This window comes from Rhinoderma darwinii, chromosome 2 (genome assembly GCF_050947455.1).
Source record: "Rhinoderma darwinii isolate aRhiDar2 chromosome 2, aRhiDar2.hap1, whole genome shotgun sequence".
NCBI classification, from domain to species: domain Eukaryota; kingdom Metazoa; phylum Chordata; class Amphibia; order Anura; family Rhinodermatidae; genus Rhinoderma; species Rhinoderma darwinii.
Genome location: NC_134688.1, coordinates 171,343,313 through 171,359,894, shown reverse-complemented (window position 1 = coordinate 171,359,894; position 16,582 = coordinate 171,343,313).

Genomic DNA, 16,582 nt, shown 5'->3' with positions numbered 1-16,582 from the left:
CGTAACTAGGAAAGACTGGGCCCCATAGCAAACTTTTGACTGGCCCCCCCCCTCCGCTGGGTATCACACAACCCCCCCTTGTAGATAGTGCCACCCTATAGATTCCACCACACAGCGCCCCCCCATAGACAGCACCATACACAGCCCCCTGTAGATAATGTCTTACAGCCCCAAATCCCCCTGTAGATAACGCCATACAGCCCCTCTGTTGATAACGCCATACAGCCCCTCGTAGATAACGCCATACAGCCCCCTGTAGATAACGCCATACAGACCCCCCTGTAGATAACGCCATACAGACCCCCCTGTAGATAACGCCATACAGACCCCCCCTGTAGATAACGCCATACAGACCCTCCCTGTAGATAACGCCATACAGAGTCCCCCTGTAGATAACGCCATACAGAGTCCCCGTGTAGATAACGCCATACAGCCCCCTGTAGATAACGCCATACAGACCCCCCTGTAGATAACGCCATACATAACCCCCTGTAGATAACGCCATACATACCCCCCGTAGATAATGCCATACAAACCCCCCTGTAGATAACGCCATACAGAACCCCCCCTGTAGATAACACCATACAGACCCCCCTGTAGATAATGCCATACAGACTCCCCCTGTAGTTAACGCCATACAGATTCCCCCCTGTAGATAACGCCATACATACCCCCCCTGTAGATAACGCCATACAGACCCCCTGTAGATGCGCCATACATACCCCCCCTGTAGATAACGCCATACAGACTCGTCTGTAGATAAAGCCATACAGACCCCCCCTGTAGATAACGCCATACAGACCCCCCCCTGTAGATAACGCCATACAGATTCCCCCCTGTAGATAACGCCATACATACCCCCCCTGTAGATAACGCCATACAGACTCGTCTGTAGATAAAGCCATACAGACCCCCCCTGTAGATAACGCCATACAGACCCCCCCCTGTAGATACCATACAGAACCCCCCTGTAGATAACGCCATACAGACCCCCCTGTAGATAACACCATACTGAACCCCCCCATAGATAACACCATACAGAATCCCCCCGTAGATAACGCCATATAGCCCCCCTAAAAAAACGGCCTATAGTTTGTCCTACAAAAGAGATGAATCCCCTATCCACATGATAGGGGATACATGTGTGATCGCTGGCAGCGATAAGGAGAACGGGGGACCGAAAGTCCCCCCAAGTTCTCCATGACAAACCTCGGACTTCCGGAGTCTGCGCAGTTCAATAAAAATGGAATGCGCACAAGCACGACCAGTGCACAATTCATTTCTATGGAGCTGCAGACAGACCCCGGAAGTCCAAGGTCTGTCATGGAAAACTTCGGGGGACATTCGGTCCCCCGTTCTCTTTATCGCTAGGCGTCCCAGCGACCACACATGCATCCCCTATCCTGTGGATAGGGGATGCATGTCTTTTGTAGGATATAAAATAGTATTCAAGGGTGGATGTTTTGTGCACTATTAATGCTTAATAGGTACAGACTAAAAAATAAACCCTGTTTGTAGTAGTATCCTGCAGTCACGTGTTACTCCCTTCTTCTGTTGCCTGTAGGTTAGCCAGAAGAGGCTTCTGTAGACAGTTCTTACTTTCCTTTCATACACCAAAAGTGCTGTATTTATATTTTACATTCTCTCTCTCTCTCTCTCTCTCTCTCTACACACAAACACACACACACACACACACATATATATATATATATATATATATATATATATACATAGTTTTTTTTAATCTGCTCATAAAGACTGCGGAGGACATTAAATACCCTGCAAAATACTTTTAGAAAACTGATAACAAGACTACATATGTGGATATTGCTTTAATACATTAGTATATTAACCACTTCTTGTCGCAGTCCTTCTGTACCTTTTTTGTTTTTTCCTCTCCGCATTCCAAAGGCCATAACTTTTTATTTTTCTGTTGTCACAGCAGGTCCCTAGGGGAGTTTACCATGTGATTTTTTACTTATGTATTGCAGTGTATTGCCTTTATCTGTGATCTACTATTAAGCCTTGCCTCTGACAAAGTGACGTCGTCAGGGGATTCCTTTATGAGCGGCAATGCTCTGGCCGAGGCTTCCACGCATAGAAGGATCCCTGAAGTCACTGTGCATATAAGAATAGTGATGTCAGGGGCTACTCCTGCAGAGGAATCCCTGGCCAGATCTTTGCCGACACTCTAGCCAGGGATTCTGCTTATAGAGGGAACCCCTGATGATGTCACTGTCCATATATGGACAGTGACGTCAGGGTCTCCTCCAGGAGAGGAATCCCTGACAGAGCATCGGCAACGCTCTGGTTGGGGATTCCCCTCCTAGAGGGAGGCACAATGGCTCTATCTACAGGGGCGGGCTGGGGGACCATCTACAGGGGGCAGTGTGGCAAAATCTACAGGGAGGGGAGTGTGTGGCACCAGCTACAGGGGGCTGTCTGGAACCAGCTACAGGAGGCTGCGTGGCACAAACTACTGTGGGGACTGTGTGGCACCAGCTACAAAGGATCTGTGTGGCACCAGCTACGGAGGGGGTTGGGTGGCACCAGCTAAAAAGGTGGCTGTGTGGCACCAGATACAGAAGGTGCTGTGTGGCACCAGCTACGGAGGTCACTGTGGCACTATAAACAGAGGGCACTGTGGCACTATCTACAGAGGGCACTGTGGCACTATCTAGAAGGAGGGCCATGTGGCATTAGCTGCAGGAAGCAGTGCGTGGCAATATCTACAGGGAGCAGTGGGGAGCACCATCTACAAGGGGCACTGACTGTGGCACTATCTATGCTGGTTTTTACGCTACCAGCAGTGGTCAGCACATATAACCTAGCCCTAGTGATAAAGGGAGACATTACCTGCCTGTAAACAACTGGATAACCAGAGAGACACTGACTACGATTGTAGTTGTCAGTCAAACTAGTGCAGAAATTCTTATTTGTTTACTTGTATGCAGAAATTCTGGAAAGAAAGCCATGCCCCACTAGCCACACCCACCAGAAGACACACTTGCCCCATAAGACACACCCACCAAAGACGCCACGCCCTAGCTGTCCCTGGAAAAAAAATGAAATACTGGCAACTATGTGATCGCCAATCCACAATAGCGCTGTGGGGTGGCGATCAGGTGACAGAGGGAACCCCTCCCACTATCTACGAGCTTAGATGCCGCGGTAAAATTTTTATTAGGCTACATTCACACATAGTGTTTTGCTACGTTTTTGTACGTTTTTAATGGCGTTTTTTAGAGCGCTTTTTCATGCAGTTTTCATGCAGTTTTAAGTGTGGTCAGATGTTACATCAAAGTCTATAGTAAAATCTAAAATACACTACACTCAACTGCATTTTGGTTTGTGGTGTTTTTGAGCCGATTTTATGGTCAGTGGCATTTTTTCCAAACGCAGCATGCTCTGGGTATAGTGTTTTTTCAGGAGTTTCCCCCATAGGCTTCTCAAAAATGGCATAAAAAAAGCACATGTTACATTTGAAAAATGCTAACTTTTTAGATTAGTTTTTTAGTGCAGTTTGAAACGCCACAAACATTTTTGGTTGTGAAGGAGGCCTTAAACATTTTCTTTCTTAGTCCCCCCACAGGACTTTAGCTGTTACAGTTAGGTATCGGCTGTATGTTATAGCCAATATGCACAGCATACTTTCCCTCCCGTCTTCTGCCGTACATAAACGGTGGATGTGGGAAGGGGTTAAAATAATTCAGAAATGTGATATTATCGAGGATGATGTATGTCAAATGTTCTATAATGTCCTTTGTTATTGCAGGAAAACTCAATGAGTGTTATGTATAAAAAGTGTTGCAAATTGCAAATAATTTTTTGTCATAGGTCAGGTGTGCACAACTTTTTCTGCTCTGAGGACAACATTCCAGATTGTACTACTTTCATGGGTCAAAAAAATAATTTCTTAAGAACACAGCCTATTTTGGGTGTTAAAGACACAGCGTTTTTCTTTTTTCAACACCACATTCCGAGAGCCATACTTTTTTTTATTTTCCCATCAACATAGCTGTATGATGGCTTACTTTTTTGCAGGACGAGTTGTATTTTTTATTTTTGGGGTATATTATTAATTGAATAACTATTATTCACTTTTGGCTGGAAAAGCAACAGCAATTCTGGCACTGTTTTATGGGGAATTTATTTTTATGCCATTCATTATAGGGTACCATTCTATGGGCCATTAAGATTTCGGTGATACAGAATATGTATTTTTTTAAAAAAAATATCTTAATACTTTCATAAATAAAAGCATGATTTTTGGACTATTTTGTTGTTTAAAGATTATATCAGTGTTTACTTGGGGTGCCCCGAGAGCCCTCCAGGGGTGCCATGACACTCCTCTGATCCACTGCCATGGAAAAGGAAATAAATAATAACAAAATAAAATGATTACAAAATATATATATCCAAGAAATAAATCCCGCAGCACTCCAATACTCAAGATGACAAAAAACTGTGGTTTATTAAGCCAACATGGCAAGTGCGACGTTTCTGTCCAACATTAGGACCTTTTTCAAGCATGCTTGAAAAAGGTCCTAATGTTGCACAGAAACGTCGCACTTGCCATGTTGGCTTAATAAACCACAGTTTTTTTTCATCTTGATTATTGGAGTGCTGCGGGATTTATTTCTTGGATATTTGTATGGTCTTTGGATCGAGACTACTTGCTGGCACCCGTTTACAAAATAACTCCTTGTCTGGATTTGAGTGCTGCTGCTCTTCTTTGCTGGTGTGTATATATATATTTAAAGCTTCTGCTTGTATCAGACGTGACGCACGCATGTCTGCTACAAGCTCCGCCTCCGACGCTTACTTCTTCAACTATACTTGTAGTAGACAGTAGACATGACGCACGCACGTCTGCTGCAAGTGCCGGCAACCACTACCCGGCAGAAAAACCTGACGGAGGGAAAGGACTCAGAGCCATTAAAGCTTTATTTAATATTTATTTAAAGGATTTATTCCTTCCCCCACAGTAAGCACATGTTTGTGCTGTTACAATCACATCTCTATGATGTAATTGTAGCAGCGTTATAGTGTGCTCACTGCGGGGGAAGGAATTAATTTCTGTCTTTGATGGTCACTTTGCTGGGGGGGCTGATGGTCACTTTACTGTAGGGACTGATGGTCATTTTACTGGGGGGGGGGTTGATGGTCACTTTACTGGGGGGTTAATGGTCACTTTACTGGGGGGTTAATGGTCACTTTACTGGAGGGGACTGATGGTCCTTTTACTATGAGTGGGGGGCTGATGGTCATTATAATGTGAAGGGAGCTGATGGTCAATTTACTGTGAGTAGGTGGCTGATGATCATTTTACTGGGGGGGTTGATGGTCACTTTACTGTGGGGGTTAATGGTCACTTTACTGGTAGAATTTTGAGGCAGATTTTTCTGCCTTCTGCCGTGTGAACATATCCTAAGAGTGTAGTTCTTGCTTTTATCCGTCTTTTTGTCTTTTTCTAAACAATTTTTGGTAGGGGTGCCCTGAGGAATTTTTTTTTTCCAGGGGTGCCTTGAGTGCGAAAAGTTTGGGAAACTCTGGATTAGATATAATAATATAGAAACAGCAATAATAAAAGAAAAAAAGTTAAATAGTCAAAAAGTCTGCTTCACATGAAAAAGTTGGAATATTTGGAACATTTTTATCTCTTTTATTCATGGACTGGACAAAAGTAATCATCTGGTAAACCTGGTTAGATGATTTTTCTGATTCTATATACGTATTTTATGGATCAATAACAAAGTAACAAAGCTTTGCAATATTTCCTTTTGTGAATGTAGTTATTAATATTGACATTATGCATAATGTGCCTGTGAAGACAATGACTTGCTGCCCATGGGCATGTAGTAATAGAGTTGTAATCAGCTGAAGTCAGCATAGTGTTGATGATGAGAAAAATAGGACTGCTGTCAGTAATTGAAGTTATTGAGAAAAATGACCATGCCATTTCTGACAGGTCTCACTTATCACTCTCTCCTAAATTTATCTCAACACAATTCATTTTAAAAGAATTCCATACCTACCCTTCCAGGAAAGAGCAGATGAAAATCAACCATCAGACGAATAACATCCACACAGTGAACCATGGTGGTGGAAAAAAATCTATTTTTGTTTTACTTGCCTGAGCACAAAGAATCAGCCTAAAAAGGGGAATATGTTTATAAGACAGCGTGAGGTCGAGTAGTCAAGTATTCTGCAATATCATCGACATCTTGTTACAAATGGCAAAACAATAACAAAACAACACAAATTAGGCCCATGCCCGAATTTCACAATTTAGGGGAATGAAAGAAGCAGGGAAATATAATAATTATGATATTCACTGTTTTTATGGTTTAAACAGACATTTGTCTATCAAGGAAAAGTAAAGGGAAAACAAAAAAAATCATTATTACTGTAATAAACTTACTGTGCAACTCTCCGCCAACTCTTTCCTATCCCAGCGTGATAGCCTGCCCAATCAGAGAGGTGGACGTGCTATTTAAATCTTATCAACAAAAATGTATCATAAGCACCTATCATACCACCAGATATAATTATCAATAATCGAAGATCCAAAATATACCTGATGCTTAAATGATCTCAAATAAACAACAAGAGTACCAAAATATATCTTTATTATCCCAATAGGGAAAACATTACCCACAAAATACAAACATTTAAAACACAAATAATTAAAAACACCCCAGATAGGAATGTCCACCATATCCCATAGAAATGGTCATACTATATAGCAATATGGAAATGTATAATCCTAGTACAGATTCCCCCAGGAGATCAGAAATCTAGAATGATCAACTAGGTAGGCGTTAGAACCTCATATAGCCCATATGTGGGAGTGCAGAGACAAATCTGTATCAAAAAATGAACTCTTAAATACCTGGGGTGGACATGATGAAAAGAAGACCTAATCCGGGGAACACCTCGACGCGCGTTTCGCTTCCTTCGTCCTGACGAAGGAAGCGAAACGCGCGTCGAGGTGTTCCCCGGATTAGGTCTTCTTTTCATCATGTCCACCCCAGGTATTTAAGAGCTCATTTTTTGATACAGATTTGTCTCTGCACTCCCACATATGGGCTATATGAGGTTCTAACGCCTACCTAGTTGATCATTCTAGATTTCTGATCTCCTGGGGGAATCTGTACTAGGATTATACATTTCCATATTGCTATATAGTATGACCATTTCTATGGGATATGGTGGACATTCCTATCCGGGGTGTTTTTAATTATTTGTGTTTTAAATGTTTGTATTTTGTGGGTAATGTTTTCCCTATTGGGATAATAAAGATATATTTTGGTACTCTTGTTGTTTATTTGAGATCATTTAAGCATCAGGTATATTTTGGATCTTTGTGCTATTTAAATCTGCTTAGAGCTTCCACTAGTTGCCAGTTAGGGCTTGTCCACAGACAACGGAATTGCTGCAGAAAATTTCTGCAGCAATTCCGTTGAAAGTAGCAGACTTTCCGCTGCGGAAAAAAAGCACAATTTCCTACGTTTTTTTACTGCAGAAAATGGTGCGTATTTTGCTGCGTTTTTCACAATGCTAGGAGATGGTGACATCTCCTCTGAAAAACGCAGCAATTCAGTCCTCTTTCCACTAGGAATTGACATGCTGCTGTCCGAAAAATATGTAACGCAGGGCAATATCGGCTAGGAAATTTTATGCAGCGTGTTAATGAGCTTTATTAAATCTCATCCACTATGCTGCTACTGTATTCTGCATGCGTTTTTTTCTGTCCGTAATTCCAGACGGAAAAGAAGCATCAATTCAGCAACTTGTGGACGAGCCCTTATAGCGATATATACTCTTTACCTTGCTTTTTCTCTGCTATAACTGCTCATTAAAATTTTTCCTGACTGACAGCTGACTGACTATGCTTTAAAAAAGGCTGGGTTCACACGACCTATTTTCAGAGGTAATGGAGGCGTTTTACGCCTCGAATTATGTCTGAAAAACGGCCGACGACCTGTCATTTTACGCGTCGCTGTCAAAAGACGGCGCGTAAAATTACAGCCTCGTCAAAAGAAGTGCAGGACACTTCTTGGGACGTAATTGGAGCCGTTTTTCATTGACTCCAATGAAGAATAGCTCCAAATTACATCCGTAATGAACGCCCCGCAAAACGCGAGTACATGCAATTACGTCTGAAATTCAGGAGCTGTTTTCTCCTGAAAACAGCTCCGTAATTTCAGACATAATTGCAGTTATCGTGTGCACATACTCTTAGAGCCGAAATGTTGCTGGTGTCTGTACTAAGGGGGAAATAAAAATTATTAGCATTTTTGGAATGCTGACGTCATCGCTTCTTCTTCCTGTGAATCCTTGAGTGGGCGGGAGCTGGCCCATTAAGTGGCGGTGGTGCTATTCCCATGTCTATTTCTACAATATGACTATGCTATGAAATCCAATTTGACCTAAAATTAATCCTTGTAGACCCCTTCAACCCATTGAACATAAGATTTTATATATTATATGACCATTTAAATGAGGCTTCAACCATGTGTACTTTGTTCTGCAACACAGTGCACAATATAGAAGCGTACTACGTGTCATCTTTTCCCACCATGTTCCCTACTAGAAGCCCCATATACACTCCTCAACATTGAAATTGAAACACCAAGAAGGGCAAGCTGTAAGATTATGCAAATCGAGGAACTAGCAGGTGTCGCTAGGATCTGCAAATCAACAAAATTGAAAGCACCTAGCTCCAATCTGTGGCATGTGAGACGGGCATCAAAACCAGATTGAAAGCAACGTTCTTTAGGAACATGAAACCTCAAAAATTGGAGCAGGTGGTGTGTGATGATTGTGCGATGCCTCCTATTCGTCGACGTGCCAATTATCGCCATTTATCGCAAACTGAGAGGGACAGAATCCTTGAACTGAGAGACCATGGTTTATCACTCCGGCAGATAGCTATGCGCCTAGGCCGTGATGTCAGCAGTATTTAAAGTTGGAAGAGCAACAACGAACAGGAATGACAGCAAGAGGTACGCGTAGTTATCGATTCTGTACTGCAAGTAAAATTGGACATCGGATCCCAAGCCTAGAGCGGCAACCAGTGTTGACACAAGCCATTAGAAGGTGTTTGCATCGCATTGGGCTATGAGACAGATGTCCAGCTACAGGTGTTCCACTGACCACATGCCACTGCTCTCAAAGGCTATCATGGTACACAGCAAGACGGCAATGGAGTCTGGAATCGAGGTCTATCCTCTTCAGCAATGAGTCCAGCTTTTGTCTTGGACCCAATGATAGACGGTGTGTAGCGTCCATGGCCACCGAGCGTCGGGATTACTCACCCCCGGCGGCCGCAGCCATGGATCTGTGAGTGCTGGCCCGCATCTCCTCCCCAGAAGACGCCAGCGCTCACTTCCGTTCCGCTGTGTCACATAGGGTGCGCGCGCACGCTCGTGCCCGGCCTTAAAGGGCCAGTGCGCGCACATGGGAATTATAATTAATTACCCCATGATCACCCTGGACTATAAGAAGGGCCCCTTGTTAGTCTTGCAAATGGTCCTTTGGTGTTATCCTGTTCCCGTTGTTCACGTGCTCTGCTACCTGTGCCCTGTATCCCGTGCTATTTGTTCCTGTGCCTTAAAGAGGCTCTGTCACCAGATTCTCAAATCCCTATCTCCTATTGCATGTGATCGGCGCTGCAATGTAGATAACAGTAACGTTTTTGTTTTTCAAAAACGTTCATTTTTGGCCAAGTTATGAGCTATTTTATATATATGCAAATGAGGTTTGAAATGGACAACTGGGCGTGTTTACGTGTATGACGCTGACCAATCAGTGACCAGTCAGCATCATACACTCCTCTACATTCATTTACACAGCAGCGATGTGCAGCCACATAAACAGAGATTAACGTTAATCAAGTGTCCTGATAATGAATACACATGAAATCCAGCCTGGACGTCATGTGTATTAAGAATCCTGACACTTCTGAATCTTTTCTGTGAGATTTCCAGCAAGTGAAACGAAATCTCGTTTACCTCCGTAATCTCGCGAGATTTCGTTTCCCTTGCTAGAAATCACAATACACTCCCAGTTGGACATAACGAAAAAAAAACGCCCAGTTGTCCATTTCAAACCTCATTTGCATATATATATATATATATATATATATATATATATATATATATATATATATATATATATATATATATAAAATAGCTCATAACTTGGCCAAAAATGAACGTTTTAAAAAAAACAAAACGTTACTGTTATCTACATTGCAGCGCTGATCACATGCAATAGGAGATAGGGATTTGAGAATCTGGTGACAGAGCCTCTTTAAGCCTGTTGGAGTCGTGTTGTGCCACCGATTCCACCTGCTGTGTTACACCACGTCTGGTGTCTGCTGTCAAGGTCCCATCTGTGCCTAGCCGTTGCTACTGTCTGAACCAGTACAGGTACCCTTGTGCTTGGACCTTTATTGACTTGGTACTCTGTTGTCTAGCTGCTATCCCGCTACGGCGGTACGGCCCAGTGGATCCACGTACCCACAGATCGCGACAGTACACTCAGGCAATGGACCCCATTGGTCAACCCAAGACTCTCTTCAAAACTATCCATCCCCGTGACCATAGTGTCCGGCGAAAATACGCACCGGGTCTCTGCCTATCTGGACTCTGGATCCGCAGCTAACTTCTTTCAAAAAGATCTAGTGGATCTTCTCCAGTTGCCCACAGTCCCTCTGGAGATGTCTTTGGCCGTTGCCTCAGTGAATGGACTGCCTTTGCCTGATCCAATTGTATCTGAGTCCAAACCGTTGAAGCTCCAAGTTGGATCCCTTCATTTGGATCTAATTTCATTTCTTGTCCTACCCGAAGCCGTCAACCATGTGCTGCTGGGCCTGCCTTGTCTTCGACTACATGCCCCAGTCCTGGACTGAAATTCCGGAGAGGTTCTCCAATGGGGACCCAATTGTATCATTCGTTGTCTGTTGCAGATCCATCCAGCCCAGCCTCCTCTGCCTCAGTCATTTGCAGGATTACGTCCTCATTACTCTCAGTTTGCGGATGTCTTCAGCAAAAAGAAGGCTGATACGCTGCCCCCACACTGGGCTTATGACTGCCCTATTGAACTGGTTCCTAATGCATCCCCTCCTCGTGGACGGGTATACCCTCTCTCCTTGCCAGAGAGTCTATGTCAGCCTATATCAAGGAGAATCTGGTCAAGGGGTTTCATACATAGATCCTTATTCCCGGCCATGCTGGGTTCTTCTTTGTCAAGAAGAAATACGGATCTCTTTGGCCTTGCATCGACTACCGGGTCCTCAATCAAATCACAGTCAAGAACAAATATCCATTGCCACTAATTTCCGAACTATTTGACCGTATACGAGGAGCCAAGATTTTCTCCAAACTAGACCTGCATGGGGCTTACAACCTGATCCGGATCCGCCGGGGTGACTAATGCAAGATGGCATTCAACACCCGAGATGGGCACTATGAATACCTAGTAATGCCCTTTGGTCCGTGTAATGCGCCCGCGGTCTTCCAGGAGTTCATCAATGACATCTACCGAGATCTCCTCTGTGTCTGTGTTGTGGTCTATCTCGATGACATTTTGATTTTTTCTCCAGATCCTACAACTCATCGGAGACATGTCCGTCATGTTCTGCTGTGATTAAGGGAGAATCGCCTGTTTGCCAAGCTAGAGAAGTGCATGTTTGAGAAGAATTCTCTACCCTTCCTGGGCTACATCATCTCAGATCACGGCCTCAAGATGGATTCTGAGAAGGTAAGTCTGTCCTGGAATGGCCACGTCCTCAAGGCTTGAGGTTCATACAGCGTTTTTTGGGATTCGCCAACTTCTACCAGCAGTTTATCTCTTCACTGACAGCTCCCATCTCTACCCTCACCAAAAAATGTATAAATGCCAAGGTGTGGACTCCAGAGGCAGAATCTGTATTTAATAGCCTTAAAGGGATCCTGTCATCAACATCTTACCTGTTAAACTCGCCTGACCCCTCAATGGCCGCAGCTGTCCAGAGTGCGTTCCTGTTCTCTTCTTTCCTGAAGTCCTCCTCTGTCTGTAAATATTGTCGTTTAAACTCTTCCCGCCTTTTATGGTAATTATTTTTCCCTCTGGGATGCAGCTTCTTAACCCCGCCCACCGTTGCCACCTGTCTGGCCCTGACTGGCTAAGGAGCTGTCAATCAAAAAGAAGGAGGTGGAGTCCACTCTGAGATGCTGGAGGAATGAAAATCTGACTCTTTTCAGATGAAGATTTGACTCTTTTCTGCTCATTTGCATACGGTGTGGGACCACTGAAAAACGGAATACTAAAGCTACAGAGCTTTCTTAGAACATATTTATAGCTTAGATGACAATGATTTTTCACCCACTTTCACCAGGTATTGCTGGCTTTATAGCTAAAATGCTGGTGACAGGTTCCCTTTAAGAGTGCCTTCACGTCAGCCTCAACCCCCCATCATCCTGATGTATCTCACAGTTTTCGTTGGAGGTGGATGCCTCCTCAGTTGGTGCAGGTGCACTTCTGTTCCAGAGAAGTTCCAAAGGGAAGGCAGTGGTATGTTGCTATTATTCTAGACTTTTTTCTTGGGGATCGGGAGTTATTGGCCATCAAATTGGCTCTAGAGGAAATATCTACTAGAGGGCGCAGCTCACCCCATCCTGATATAGACCAACCACCAGAACCTCACCTATCTCCCGTCAATTCAGGTGGTCACTGTTCTTCGCCCGGTTCCAGTTTGTGCTCCACTACCGTCCTGCCGACAAAAATGTGAGGGCTGATGCCTTGTCCTGGTTGTTCGAAACAGAGGACACCGTGGAGTCTCCGCAAAGTATGATTGATCCTTCCTGTATTATTTCTGTTAATCCTCTTCAAGTTACAGACATCCCTTCGGGGAGGACTTTTGTGCGCCTGACAGACAGAAGGAGAATCCTTCGCTGGGGGCACAGCTCCAAACTGGATCGGATTGTTCGTCATTTCTGGTGGCCCACGCTGCCCAAAGATATTATGGACTTTGTCTCATCCTGCACTATGTGCGCTGCCAACAAGGTTGCTCACTCAAAGCCTGCTGGCCTGCTCCAGATGCTGCCGGTGCCGAATGCTCCCTGGCAGCATTTAGCAATGGACTTTGTCACAGACCTTCCTTCCTCTGCTGGATGCAATACGGTCTGGTTAGTGGTGGACCGATTCTCGAAAATGGCTCATTTTGTTCCGCTGACCGGTCTACCTTCTGCTTCTTAACTGGCTAACCTCTTCATTCAACACATCTTCCGCTTGCATGGCTTGCCTCTTCATATCGTGTCAGTTTACCTCAAAATTCTGGAGAGACCGCTGTAAACTCCTAGTTGTGAAGTTGGACTTTTCCTCAATCTACCATCCCCAGTCCAATGGTCAAGTTGAGAGGATTAACCAAATCATGGAGAATTATCTACGACACTTCATCTCAATGCAGCATGATAACTGGGTACAGCTTCTTCCTTGGGCCGAGTTCTCATACAACAACCACACAAGTGAGTCCACAGCTTCTGCACCATTCTTCATTGTCTACGGCCAACATCCACAAATTCCTCTTCCTGTTTCAGCTACGTTCCAGGTGCCCGCAGCTGACTCTGCATTCAGGGACTTTCTAAAGATCTGGCAGCAAACCCGGTCCTTTATTCTGCCGGCGGTCCATTACATGAAGCAAAAGGCGGATACTAGAAGAAGAGAGCTGCCTCAGTATCTTCCGGGTACCAAAGTCTGGCTGTCCTCAAGGAATATTCTTCTAAAGGTACCTTCATACAAGTTTGCTCCCAGGTTCCTCTGACCCTTTGAGATCCTGCAGCAAATCAACCCTGTCTCCTACAATCTTCGGCTGCCTGCCACCCTCAGGATCCCCAACTCCTTTCATGTGTCCCTTCTGAAGCCTGTGGTCTTCAACCACTACACAAAATTGCCTAGCTCTGCAGTTGCTCCTAGCGGTTCTTCCAATGTATTTGGGGTTAAGGAAATCCTGGACTTCAAAAAAGTAGGAGGAAGATCTTTTTATTTGGTGGATTGGAAGGGGTTTGGTCCAGAGGAGAGGTACTGGGAGCCAGAAGTTCCTCTCTCATTCTGGCCCCAAGATGATGGGGCGTAATACGGGGGATACTATAGCGTCCATGGCTGCAGACCGTTGCAATTACTCATCCCCCAACGGCAGCCATGGTTCTGTGAGTGCTGGCCCGCATCTCCTCCCTTGGAGACGCCAGCGCTTACTTCCACTCTGGTCCGCTGTGTCCCACAGGTTGCGTGCGCACACTCGTGCCTGGCATCAAAGGGCCAGCGCGCACACATAGGAATTATCATTAATTAGCCCATGATCACCCTGGACTATAAGGAGGGCCCTGCCCCTTTGCTGAGAGTTGTTGTATTTTCCTATGTTAATCTTGCAAATGGTCCCTTAGTGTTATCTTGTTCCTGTTGTTCCCGTGCCCTGCTACCTGTGCCCTGTATCCCGTGCTATTTGTTCCTGTGCCTTAAAGCTGTTGGAGTCGTGTTGTGCCACGGGTTCCGCCTGCTGTGTTACACCACGTCTGAGGTCAGCTGTCAAGGTCCCATCTGTGCCTAGCCGTTGCTACTGTCTGATCCACTGCAGGTACCCTTCTACTTGGACTATTTATATATTGACTTGGTACTCTGTTGGCCAGCTGCTAACCTGCTATGGCGGTACAGCCCAGTGGGTCCACGTACCCACAGACGGTGACAAGGAGATTGGTCTGGAGACCACATGGGCAATGCCATGAAGAAGCCTTATAATAATAATAATAATAATCTTTATTTATATAGCGCCAACATATTATGCAGCACTTTACAATTTAGAGGGAGCATGAAACAAACAATATCAGACATTACATAGTGACAAAGTTAATTTACAATTCAAACCTGAGGAGTGAGGAACCTGCTCGCAAGAGCTTACAGTCTATGAGGAAATAAAGGGGACACAAAGTGTAACAGTGTTTGTTCTGTACAATAGTCCGGCAATTTTTATACACATGGGGTGGTACACATAAAGCTGCATGAGCCGGTCACCAGCCAGTCTCCGTGTATGATGGACATGAAGAGAAGGAGTGTGAGGGAATCTTATTCTGATGACTAATCTAAAAGGAGGGCCATGGAAAGGAGTCAGATTAGGGAATGTTATAGGCCTGTCTAAATAGATGTGTTTTCAGGGCGCGTTTAAAACGGTGGATATTGGGAATTAATCTGATTGTCTGGGGTAGCGCATTCCAGAGGACTGGTGCAGCATGAGAAAAATCTTGGAGACGGGAGTGGGAGGCTCGGATTATGGAGGATTTTAATGTAAGGTTGTTGGCAGAGTCCGAGTAGGGTGGTAGACAGAGATGAGGGAGGTGATGTAAGGAGGTGCAGCATTGTGGAGAGTAATAAGTTTGAATTTTATTCGGAAGGGGATGGGCAACCAGTGCAGTGAATGGCACAGGGTAGAGGCGTTGGTGTAGCGGTTGGTCATAAATATGAGCCTGGCTGCTGCATTGAGGATAGATTGGAGAGGGGAGAGTTTGGTAAGGGGAAGACCGACTAGTAATGAGTTACAGTAGTCAAGACGAGAGTGAATCAGAGCAACAGTGAGAGTTTTGGCTGTTTCCTCAGTAAGAAAAGGGCGGATTCTGGAGATGTTTTTGAGGTGAAAATGACAGGAGTGTGAAAGTGATTGAATGTGAGGAGTAAAGGAAAGATCTGAGTCAAAAATAACCCAGAGACAGCGAGCGTGCTGCTTAGGAGTTATGATAGTGCCACACACAGAGATGGAGACATCAGGTTTAGGGAGGTTAGTAGATGGTGGGAACACAAGGAGCTCAGTTTTAGAAAGATTCCGTTTCAGATAGAGAGAGGACATGATGTTAGAGACAGCGGACAGACAATCACTGGTGTTTTGTATTAGAGCAGGGGTGATGTCACGGGAAGAGGCATATAATTGGGTGTCATCAGCGTAGAGATGGTACTGGTAGCCAAATCTGCTGATGGTTTGTCCAATAGGAGCTGTGTAGAGAGAAAAGAGAAGCGGACCTAGGACTGATCCCTGAGGAACCCCGATAGGGGAAGAGGAGAAGAAGTGTAACCAGCAAATTACACACTGAACGAGCGGTCAGAGAGATAGGAGGAAAACCAAGAGAGAGCCGCGTCCTTGAGGCCATTAGAGTGGAGCATGTTAAGTAGGAGTTTGTGGTCTACAGTGTCAAAGGCTGCAGAGAGATCCAGAAGAATCAGGAGAGAGGATTTACCCTCCGATTTAGCCGCCAAGAGATCATTTGAGACTTTAGTAAGGGCAGTTTCTGTGGAGTGTTGAGTGCGGAAACCAGATTGTAAGGGGTCAAGAATGGAGTTGGCAGAGAGATAGTGGATAAGGCGAGAGTAGACCAAGCGTTCCAGGAGTTTGGAGATGAAGAGCAGATTAGAGACTGGTCGGTAGTTAGCAGCGCTGGATGGGTCAAGAGTTGGTTTTTTCAGTAATGGGTTTATAATGGCATGTTTAAAAGAGGAGGGAAAGATACCAGAGGAAAGAGAGAGGTCAAATATTTTGGTCCGGTGACTAGTG